This window comes from Dermacentor albipictus, unplaced genomic scaffold (assembly GCF_038994185.2).
Source record: "Dermacentor albipictus isolate Rhodes 1998 colony unplaced genomic scaffold, USDA_Dalb.pri_finalv2 scaffold_25, whole genome shotgun sequence".
In the NCBI taxonomy this organism is placed as follows: domain Eukaryota; kingdom Metazoa; phylum Arthropoda; class Arachnida; order Ixodida; family Ixodidae; genus Dermacentor; species Dermacentor albipictus.
The window spans coordinates 2065892-2078708 of NW_027225579.1; positions in this window are offsets into that span (position 1 = coordinate 2065892).

A 12817-nucleotide genomic window follows, 5' to 3' on the forward strand; every position below is an offset into this window, starting at 1 on the left:
TACGGCATGGTGGGTGGTGGTAAAAACTTTATTTCGTCAACAGAAAGGATTTAGTTGACTTTAGTGGGCGTCCAGGGAGCGTGAGGTGGCCGTCCTATCAATTCCTCTAGTGCGACCTGTTATGGTCGTGAGGCTCTGAATGTCGGCGACTTCCAAAGCCCAGCTGACCGCCTGCAGTTGAACCGCCGGGTTCCAGCTAGACAGGGCTTCCTCCCACTTTGGCTCGTTAGAGATTTGCCATTCTCTTCTCAGTTTTAGATACTCACATTGGAATAAAATGTGTTTTAAACGGGCCTTTGTGGACCCGCAGAGCTTACATTCAGGGCTGTAGACTCCTGGGTAGGCCTTGGAGTATATATAGGGTTTGGAGAAGGTCTTAGTTTGTAGCTGCCGACATGTCACTTGTTGATGCTTATTAAGGCTTTTGTCCGGTGGCGGGAGCGTCTTTCTGCTGCTTCTATAATATAATGTTACCTCGTGGTAGGTGGTCAAGGTCTCTCTGGACGACGTCAGGATGGCTCGGCACCTAGGCTAGACTTGTCACGAAGTTAACGAAAAGCAGCGCGGCCGTCGTGGAGCAGGTAATTTGAGTTAATGAATCGTAATGGGAGATGTCGGCGACGTTTTCTATGAGCCCCAATATTACTTTAACTTATTTTGGTAGTTTTTTGGCACGCTGGACCCGCAGGGTGCTTTGACGCAGTTTTCGCGAGTACTCAATCTTACTACGACAAGTTTTGACGCTTTCTCTGACAACCAACATTCCTTAAAATTAATTTTGGTACTTTCTTTTGTTGCTTATGAGAAGCGCTCGCCAAGCCTGTTGTGACGCTGCGAAAAGAAGCTCGGCCGTGGTGACAAAGTTAGTTTGGCGTGTACTGAATCTTACTGCGACAAGTTTGTAACAATTTCTATGGCCCGGAACAATCTAAGCCTTCTTTCGGTACCCACGCTTGTTCAAAACGCGACGAGCAATCGCCAAGAGTGATAACACGGGAGTGTGTTGTTTGCACCACCAGAACGCGTAAAAGGTCCCACCAAGGAGCTCAAACGCCAGGAACTTGTAACTCAAAAACTGTGTCTTCTGTAGGACTGAAAACAGGCTTTGCACCCACGCATTTGTCTTGAGTGGGAGTAGAAAGAATTCTGCCGGCGTCCAGCATGGTCTGGTTGAGAGCTTGTGTTGTGGCCACCTCTGTGTATTCGTAACGTAATATCGCGTCGCTTGTAGCCAAGTTACAGATACGCGCAGTAGCCTGTGTATTCATGCTATTAAGTTGCAGGAAATAAGGCCCGAGAAGAGGGGAATGCTTGGAAATATAATGTTTCCGTAGTATGTACGGTATTCTTTGGGATGAGGCGGGTATTTTCTACGTCGTGTATGTAAAAGCGAACTGGTGTTGTTGGTACTGCCACCCACTCACCACTTTCGCACGCTTCGCCTCTATACTCATTATTCTTGCATGTTAACACCAAAATTATTAAATTTCTAAATTTTAAATTATTTTTTTCGCTGAAGTCGTCTGGTGGAGCTTCCTACGGGAACTACTTCTGCTTACCTGTGCCACAATGTTGAATGAAGGCACAAAAAGCCCGCGACTAGCATTTATATAGAATAAAATAAACATTTCCTCATTTCAGAACCTGTCTTGCGACTTTATGAAACACGTGGCACATATTCGATGGAGGCTTGTGAACATCGTATGCAATCGATTTTACTTAATGTTAAAAAGAATTTCGAACGAAGACCGCGCGCTGTTGAGCTGTGGATGGATGGATACAACTTTCTTGTACGTCCGGCAAGGTTTAACGCGACCCGGGCTCAGGTCTCCCACGGAGGAACGTCAAGGCCCTGCCTCAACGCCGCCTCACGGGCTTGCTGGACCGCCCATATCTGGATTCCGAGGTCTGAGCTGCGCAGAGCGGCGGCCCACCTCGACGACAGGGTCTCCGGAGTAACTGCCATCCTTCCTATAACTACATTGCACTCTCACAGCATGTGCTTGAGTGTTGCTTGTCCTTCCTGGCACAATTTGCACGTGTTGTCCTGATGCTTATCTGGGAAGATACGTTTGAGACGGAATGGATTAGGGAACGTGTTTGTCTGGAGTTGTCGCCAGGCGACGGCCTGCCTCCTGTTCAATTTGGGACTCGGCGGTGGGTATATCCTTCTGGCGTTCAAATATGCACAGGTGATGTCGTTGTATCTTGTGAGCCTGTCCCGTTCTGCTCGAGAAGCGTTCCCTATCGTGCGAGAGGCGTTGCCCTGTTCGGCGCGGCGGGTCATGTCTCGCGCCGTCCGGTGCGCCGTCTCGTTTAGGTTCGGGAGCGCGTCGCCTTCCGTGGTGACGTGCGCGGGGAACCATATGATCCTCGAGCTCGCGGTTTTGGATCTGCCCGCTTTGGCCAGAATCGACATGGCTTCCTTGGAAATTCGACCCTTGGCATAATTCTTTACTGCCGTTTGCGAGTCACTTAGTACGACTTCGCATTCCTGTTCTGTGAGGGCCAGCGCAATCGCTACTTCCTCCGCTATTTCCGAGTATTTGGTGTATACACTGCATGTGGTTCTGATTTTTGATTCTGCGTCTATGACTACGGAGGCGTATGTTTGGCCGTTCGCATATTCGGCTGCGTCGACAAAGCGCGCGTTTCTGTCCCTGCCGAATGAACGGAGCAGAGCCTCGGCTCTTGCCTCTCGTCTACCTCGGTTGTAATCTGGGTGCACGTTTCTTGGGATGGTTGCCACCGTAATGGTCTCTCTGATTTTGTTGGGGATTTGCATTTTCTGGCCGTGCTGGTTGTGGTACGTTATGCCGAGCGTGTTCATAATGTGTCTTCCCGTCGTGCTGGTCGACAGGTGTTCGAGCTGCGAGATGCGTTGTGCTTCGGCTATTTCTTCTATGGTGCTCGAGCTCTTCTATGGAGCACCGAGCTCTATGGAGCTCGGTGCTCGTCGATTCCGGTAGGCCCAGGGCTATCTTGTACGTTTTCCTTATGAGCGTGTTAATCTTGTTCTTTTCCGCGACGTACCAGTTGTTGTAGGCGGCTACATAGGCGATGTGGCTGACAACGAATGAGTGGATCAGTCGAATGACGTTGTCTTCCTTCATGCCCGCGTGCCTATTGGTTATTCTCTTTATGAGTCTCGTGGCGCTGATGACTTTGCCTTCAATCTTCTTCACGGTTTCACCGTTAGCTCCGTTGGCCTCAATGATCATTCCGAGGATTTTGATCTTGTTTACTTTGGGGATTGCGTTTCCGTCTTGGGTGTACAGGCCGATTTCCTCGTACTCCCGGGGTCCTGTGTAGCTCTTTCGTGGCATGCCTCTGCGCGTGGGCCGGTAAAGGAGTAGTTCGGACTTGCTCGGGGAGCATTTGAGGCCCATTCCTTGGAGGTACTCTTCCACTTTGTGAATGGCCGTTTGTAGTGCGTGTTCAATTTGCCCATCACTGCCGCGGTCTGCCCATATGGTTATATCGTCTGCGTATATAGCGTGGTGGATTCCTTCGATTTCGCGTAGTTTGCAGGGGAGACCCAGCATGACTAAGTTGAAAAGGAGCGGAGATATAACGGAGCCCTGGGGGGTACCTGCACTTCCCTGGGTTCGTTCTTCGGACTCGAGGTCGCCAACCATGAGGGTGGCTTTGCGATCGTTCAGAAAGTCCCTCACGTAGTTGTAGGACCTTTCCCCCAGGTTCAGATTAGACATTTGTTTGAGGATCGACTCGTGAGCGACGTTGTCGAATGCTTTCTCCAGGTCTAGTCCTAGGATGGCTCTGGTGTTTCTTGTCTTGTCGTCAAGGATCTGGTTCTTTAGTTGTAACATGACGTCCTGCGTGGACAGGCGGGATCGGAAGCCTATCATGGTGGGGGGGTAGGCTTCCGTCTCTTCTAGATGGCTGTTGATACGGTTCAGGAAGGCGTGTTCCAAGACCTTACCCACGCACGACGTGAGAGAGATTGAGCGTAGGTTCTCCAAACTCAACGGCTTTCCGTGCTTGGGTATGAGGATAGCCTTGGACCTCTTCCACTGCTCCGGGATGCAGCCTTCTCTCCAGCACTTGTTCATATAGCCCATGAGTTTCGTAACAGATTTGTCGTCCAGGTTTTTGAGCGTTTTGTTGTTAACCCTGTCCGGTCCTGGGGCTGACTTGCTGATGAGTCCTTGGAGTGCCGTTCTGATTTCCGCCTCACTGAAGTCTTCATCTAACTTGGGACTAGGACTGCCAGTGTACCGGCCGTGCTCGACCGTCGGTCGTTGCGGGAGATATTTGTCGCAGAGTTTCATGACGATTTGCTTCTCGCTCACCGCCCCTTTTTCCTTGTGCAGAAGTCTCTGCATGTCGGCTCTTTGCTTGGATTTGCACTGGGTTTCGCCCAGCAGGTGCCTCAGCAGTCGCCACGTATTTCCGTTGTGGAGTTGGCCATCCGCGGCATTGCAGACTTCGTCCCACTGTTGCTTGCTCAAGGTGTTGCAGTGCTCTTCGATTTGTTTGTGTAGAAGGGAAAAAAAAGACCAGCGTCACGCTTACCAGCTTGCATTCAAAGCGCGCGCGCACGAAGCCAATACCGGAAGTGGGGTCCAGGTATTAATGCCGGCGGCTTGGTGCGCGGCAGTCAAATTGACCGCTGGGCTCTATGGAAGTGTCTGCTCTTGTATTTCTTTCTCTACGCAGCAAGCTTTGAAGTTTTATTACTAGATGACATATATTGGGCCATAACCTCACATGCCCTCACTAGCTGCTACGCCAACACCATTATAGTACGAAAGAAAGGGTGGCAATGGTGTACCTTTTATCTTTCTCTCTTTTTATGAATTTTGCATTTTGCATGCATTATTCTTTTATGAGGGAGAGGTCAAGTTCACAAGGATGATAGTAATGAAATGCTCAATTTGTTGGAGATGTAGGGCTTTCCCTTTTTGTTTTCTCCAGCAAACCCTGGCACCGTGCAAGACACCTCCTGTGCTTAGAGAAAAAGACACATGCTTCAATGATGTCTTCCCCTTTTTGCTTTTTGCGCAGAGGGTATATATATATATATATATATATATATATATATATATATATATATATATATATATATATATATATATATAATCCGGTCATAATGTTTCGTCAGGATTATAATGAGAAAGTAACAATATTTAAAAATGTTTCTAAACTGAAGGGAACCAACATTTTCGTTCAAAACGACTATTCGCAGGTCACTTTGAAGAAGCGCAAGCTATTATGGGAAAGTGCCAAACATAACAAATCGCTCGGAAAGAAGGTTTCACTTCAGCATGATAAGCTACGCATTAACAATGATATGTACATCTGGAATGACAAAACAAACCAACGCGAGATAGCCTCAAATTCACGTACTGGTCAACATTCTGATTGACCAGTCAAAGAGAAACTTATCAGATTACTGAAAATTAACGCACGAAGCATCGTGAATAAGACAATTCAACTAGAATCAATTCTTTTGTCGCACTCGCCACACGTTGCAGTTATAACAGAAACCTGGCTTCATAGCGAAATCAGTGACAAGGACGTAATCCCGCCTGCCTACAAAATAATTCGTAGAGACAGGACTACTAGGGGTGGTGGGGTAGCTGTTATTGTAAAGTCGTCCGTGGAGGCCATTCTTTTATTAGAGTCAAGCAACACCGAAAGTCTGTTCGTAAAACTGAATATTTATGGTCATGTTTTTGTTTTATGTGCGGTGTACAGACCACCTGACTCTTCCCCCGATTATTTATTTACTATAAGTGAACAAATGGCACAGTTCAATAGAAATAAGCTTTTAGTGGTTGGGGATTTTAACTTGCCGGGCATTGACTGGGATCGTATTATGTCTAGTGCCGGTTCTGTTACCGACGCTAATGTGCTTTTTGATATGATGCTCGACCACAACCTTGTACAAGTAGTTCGTGAACCTACCAGATTTGGTAATGGCCCTGGTTCGCTCCTTGACCTTGCCTTTCTTGAACGCTCCTTTTCCGATTATTCTGTATCTATCGAACCTGGGCTGTCTGACCATGCTCTTAATGTTGTATCATTTCCCTTGAATGTTACCCGCGCGCATGGCACGCATGCGCTTACAATTGTGAAAAATTTTGCGCAGGCTGATGATGTGCGGATAACAGATTATCTGGACTCTTGTCTTTCTGAATTTCGCCAGAATGACGTTCTGCAGCTTTGGGAAAAGTTTAAAGCAATGTGTTTATTCTGCATTGATCAATTTATACCTAACAAACTTAAAAAGCCTGCTAAACATACACCATGGATGAATAGACGCACTATTCAATTAAAACGTAAAGCCAAACGCCTAAGAAAGAAAGGCCCAGCTACTGACAATTCAACCAGTGTTCGTGTCGCCCTTTCAGAGGCCATTGCAGAAGCAAAGAATTTTTATTTCTGCAACACTTTACCAAATTTTATTAAGGACGATCCCCAGAAGTTCTGGAACTTTATTAAGGAACGGAATAAATCCATAACGAACATTATCCATGATAACATTCCAATAACTGATCCCAAGGCTGTTGCTAACCTTTTAAATGACCACTTCCATAGTGTCTTCTCACCACTAACTGAACCCTCTTCCAAACTTCACCATCCTGCTCTTCTGACGTTAACATTTCTCATGAAGGTGTACTTAACATGCTCCTCCGGTTAAAAGTAAAATCATCTGTTGGTCCAGACGGCATTCCCCACACCTTCCTTCGGCGTTATGCGGAACATTTAAGTAAATTCCTTGTAGTAATCTTTCAGGCGTCTCTACATTCCGCGGTACTTCCACTCGATTGGAAAGTAGCACGTGTTGTCCCTATATAAAAAAAGGTGACCCAAGCTCAGTCCTAAATTACCGTCCGATTTCCATATTATCCTCTTCTTGTAAATTAATTGAACACATTGTTGCTGACTACATTAATGATTTCTTAAACAAGCGTAACATTTTATCTCCTTTCCAACATGGCTTCAGGAAGGGGCTCTCGACAGTCACCCAATTAACCACAGTCATTCACTCGTTCGCTTCTGTCCTTGACAAGGCTGTCCAAGTGGATGTGATATTTTTGGATTTCCAAAAAGCATTTGATGTAGTTCCTCACGACAAATTAATTTGTAAATTAGAATTCCTTGGTCTTCCTGCCTTTATCCTGTCCTGGGTCTCAGCTTACTTGACGCGTCGCAAACAGTACGTAGTGATTGATGGGCAGCAGTCCGATTCTCTTTCTGTAACCTCTGGCGTGCCTCAAGGCAGCGTCCTTGGCCCGCTACTATTTCTTATTTACTGTAACGACATAGTGGATGTAATAGAGGCCCCTGTCAATATTCGTCTGTTCGCAGACGACTGTATCATTTTTAACGATATTAATACAGTTCATGATCAACTATCTCTTCATTTAGCCTTAAACAACATTCTTGAGTGGAGCAACAATTGGGGAATGAAACTTAACTCAGATAAATATGTGCTTCTACGTATAACAAACAAAAAACTACCCCTAAAATTTTCTTATTCTATTGGCCAAGATCCCTTGGCCGAAGTGAGCGAGTACAAGTATCTTGGAATTACAATTACTAACAACCTAAATTGGAATAGCCATATTGCTGCTACCGCCTCCGCTGCTTTCAGAAAGCTATGTCTACTTCGCCATAAGCTGAAACATGCATCCCATGAAGTGAAATCCTTAGCCTACACCACATTTATTCGACCCAAATTGGAATACTCGTGCGTTATTTGGGACCCGTTTACCAAAACGAACATTTACGCCCTTGAAAGGATACAGAGAAGAGCCATACGTTTTATTTTTTCCAAATACGGCCGAGAACAGTCTGTTTCTGAATTACTGCGTACAAATGCCTTTCACACCCTTCAAACGAGGAGAAAAATATTACGCATGCAGTTCTTCTACTCCTTGATAAACCGTAAATTTTCTTTAGATCCTAGTCCATACATAACACTTTCCGCATCCAGGAAAACCCGTCATTCTCACCCCCTCGCTCTCTCCCCTTACGTTGCCAGGACAAACCTCTTTAAATTTTCATTCTTTCCTCAAACCATAGAAGAATGGAACCTCATCCCTTTCCATCATCTCAAGTCACCTGAATCAATCCAAACTCATATTATTAATATTTCCTAACTAACATTGCTGTTTCGTGTTATATTGTTTCATTTCTTGAATTTCATATTTTTGCAATTCTGCCTTTTATACATGTACTTTTATTTGTTACCATGCCCCTCCTGCTTGGGCCACACGGCCTGCAGTATGCTGTAAATAAATAAATAAATAAATAAATAAATAAATAAATATATATATATATATATATATATATATATATATATATATATATATATATATATATATATATATATATATATATATATATATATATATATATATATATATATATATATATATATATATATATGTTTATTCTAATCTATCGTGCTCTGTATGTATGTATATATATGCTGAGCACGACAGATTAGGTTACGACCATTGACGAGTCATGTGACGCGCTTGACACACCATGCTCGCCGCTATATTTTTGTGCTTTGAATGCCCCATGTATTTCTCGGCACAGGTTCGACCAATAGAGAGTTAATGCTTCGAAGTCACGTTGGCAATGTCTTATTCTACGCTGTCACAACTACGTGACAATGCTTTGAAGTATATTGATTCGACAGCAAGAATTCCATGCCATTTTCTGTGGCATGAAGGAAGAAGATGCAGTTGTTGTAGCAGATCTGAATTATCATAAGTATATACACATATTATTACTGTATCAATCAATATTATACATCGTTTTATTGCGTGGTGGTACAACATATATTATACTGATCAAGACAGTCAGTGCTCAAAGTTAGCCGGGGCTCGAGAGAGTCCGGCCTCCCTTCCATTTTCTAAGCAGGGGCGCGGCGCCGCCTTAGCAGGTCCATGGTAGCACTGCTGCAGCCATTCCATAAGCACTGCAGGTGATTTTATTACCCGTAGTGCCTTGTGAGGGGAAATTACAACTTTCTTATTTTTCGAATAATGACTTAATAGTGATTAATCAGTTGATAGGGCATGAGCAAAATCAGGGCAACAGGTAGCGTCCTACTTCTCCATGCATTTACCAAAGGCATTGCACATGACAGTCACCACCCTTAATCGCTCGACTAATTAGGATTCTTGGCACAGCTAGCATACTGTTTAATGAGCCAGTTGAGTGTGAACCTTCCTGCTCGGGAATTATTGAAGGTTCACCTTGGCTTCCTAGTTTAACGGTTAATTTTATTTCTTTTTTAATAATTCGTTCAGTTTTGCATTATGAGTACTGTGCTCTACCAAAGATGCATGTACTTTGTACACTTATGCAGTCAGCAGGTGTGAAACCAAGAAATATATTCTTGTAGTGCCCTAAGGCTCTAGGTCCTTTCGACTCCACTTACCCTTACCGTAGCCCGTTACCACAAGTGGTTCGGCCGGTATGTCGATACCGCCGGGAGCAGCACGCATGCATTCATTAGCTTATGAATGGACTTTCATATTGAGCGATATGTGTGACCCTGACACGCGCGGCTTGCCCGTACATCCGTTTCACTTACTCATGCCGCGTCAGCAGAAACACGCCGCTTTTGTTTTTTTTTTTCTGGTGAATATGGTGCACAACATCGAATCAACGCAGCTTCGCACAACGCGCAATCAACAAGTTTACAAACGGACAAACACGAAAGAATCACCAGCATCTGACTCTTCATTAACATGTCTAATTGACCAACGATTTGGCGGCTGTCCATAGTAATTGTTAGGTTTTTAATTATGCTGTTTCTCACTGGTTAACAAAGCGAGACTGCACTAGTAATCATACAAGCCGTTCGGCTTCTTGCATTTCGTGACTTGCTCGTCCGGCTGCTTTTGCCGACGAGGAGCAGCCTGATACTCGCTCCATCCCCATCAGCAATACTCTACAAAATTAAATACTGTCCCTCCATTTAAACCTTAATTTCTTCAACGTTTAGGCTAACACGAGACGGATGAGTTGATGTTAAACGTTACCTTGCGGGCACCATGGCTGTTTGTCTGCGTAGTACACAGAACACAAATAGGGAGAGGTGCTTACTTGAGGCGTTGTTGTGCGTCATATTATATATCTTGAAAGAGCGTAAGTTTGGACCATGTTGGTATTCTATAACTTTTACGTTTTTAGCAAAAGAAAAGGGACGAGAGACAGAAGTACGACGCGGACACAGCGCTAACTTCCAACAATTTTTTTTTTATTATACGAAGCGTTACACATATATATAGGGAACAGACAGAAGGGCACGCATGTGCATATGTACTGGTTTTTAAACAGATGAGACAGCAACGAGACATGTGTAATGGAAAGTTAAGATCACATCGAAGATGAATCTTGCAGTTACAAAAAGTATTTTTGCCTATGCATGGTCGCCATTTTCATCTTCAATATCATCTTAACTTTCCATTACAGATGTCTCGTTGCTGTCTCTTTTGTTTAAACACAAGTACATATGCGCATGCGTGCGCTGCTCTCTGTTATCTATATACATGTGTACCACTAAATAGTGCTCTGCAGAGTAAAATTAGGAACACCTTTTGTTCATATGCCTGTATTTCAGCCATAAATATTTACTAAGCTGTCATAAAACATGTAATTACTGCTCCGAAACGGACAATTCATGCTCCAATGTGCCAAATTTGCTGCTTCCAGAGCTACTCCAAAACTTCACTGAGTGCTTCCATCCCTGTATAAGAGGCCCACGTAATGTTTGATGAAATTATCGCTGGCATCCCAGAATCTTCAGAACGTTAACATCCGTCTGCCAAAGTGGCTAAATCTCAACAGTTTGGTTAGAACTGATCCCTTTATTTTTTGCAGGACTGAAGCTACCTTGATATCCACAATACATTGGTTACTACGTACAGGATTATGAATGGCTACCTGAACACTGCTTGAAGCGGCGAGCTCTACAGCAGCGCCAATGCTCCTTTCATCAGCCGTTAACAGGAGCAGCGGCACGCAACTCTAGAGGCACTTGTGCTCTTCACCACCTTCGGAGGAGATGCATTGGTATGCTGTGTCTATATTTCACTGTGGATTCCAGCTGCGCCTGTTGCGTTGTCATTTGATGTGCAGGCATAGGAGTTGCCTTTTGGGTGCACATGTTGATTAAAGGTGCAAAAAGGAAGGTGCTTCTTCGAACACCAATGGCCCTGTCCTTTCCTTATTTGTTTGCTTGCTATATAAAGGTCGCAGGCAATTAAGCAAAGAAAAGCATTGGTGTAATTAGCTGTGTTTGAAAGTGAAATGCAGAAGATATTGAAAAAAAGCTATGAAAGCAGACGAAAAGGCCTTGTCTCTGGTGGCGACCGAACCCACAACCTTTGCAGTACACATGCGATGCACTACCAATTTTGCTAACTTGGGTATTTATGTGTGGTATACGTAGCCTTGGGAGTGTTAGCCAGCACCACTTAGCGCCATGGTGGGCCGATGTGGAACATCCTTTTTTGCACGATGGCATCGTGTAGCACATGAACTGAAGAGAGCAGGCATGTGGCTAATAAACCCATGCATGCTACCTAAAGGCATCAAGGCTATGAGGTTTGAGAGCTTCGCATGCACAAATGAGGAGGAAAACGTGCGCTTGATTTTTTTGTTAATCACGACCATATGGAGCCATCAGGCAATGAAGGCAAGAAAAACATAAGGGCCACTAGCCGTGGTTGAAACTGAAATGTTGAATTGCCTCTGCCGGTAATCTATCATGTTTCACCACAATGCCTTATCGTAACTCAATGGGCAGCATGTTTAAAAATTATAATTGGGAAGACTGCCTGAATTTGAGCAATGATTAGTTAGAAACAATGAGAGTACACGCTCTTTTAACATTCTGCGTATTGATGCACTTATTCGTACCTTTTCTACTGCATTATATCAGTGTTTTATATTTGGACCAAAACCATGCTATAATGCAGCAAAGAGGCTACGGCCTACTGGCGTAAATGTGCACGTTAATAAGAGGGCAGATCGTCTTGATGTTGTTAACTGAGGGTTGTTTAAACTTTGGCAGCATCCCGAGATATACTTTTTTGAAGTTGCTGTCCATTGAGTTACGCTGGTGCACTGTATCGTGTGCACTACAGCAACGAGATGGCGCTACGTACACCGTCATGCGAGATGCGGAACGACGCCTCTGGGAGAGCGGACCTGACCGCCTAAGCCGAGCCGGCATGCAGCAGCGCGTGTTTTCCATACATAACCTAGTAAAGAGTTCTCAGTTGCCACTTCTGTTTTCTCAATCGCGTATGCTCGTCACCCGACCACGACATGGAGGCAACGGTGGGTTACTCGGCAACGCTGTGAGAAATGCACCATGCAAGTTGAAGTCTACGCCTGCAGCGCAGTGCTGTGAATACGAAGCTTTGCTACCCATGGCTCCACCTACAGTGTCCACAGCTCTGCATCCAGCTCCGCTTAACCCGTTCGTCGTTGAACTGCCGGAAAAACTTGATTTCCGGCTACCCGAGGAGCGGAAACGGTGGTTCACGAGATGAGAGCGCCACAGAATCATCTCCAGACTAAAGAAGCAGGACGATGAAACGAAGGTGAACAAGCTCATTTGATTCTGATTCTGATGTATGTCATGGGTCGTGAAGCCGAAGACGTCCTAGCCTTCCTGAGGCTCTGCGACACTGAGAAACTTGACTACGACACAGTAATGCAAGAGTTCAAGAAACAATTCGTGCCACAGATGAAAGTGATATATAAGTGTGCAAAGTTAAACAGCCGGAAGCAAGACGTGCACGACACAGTCAAT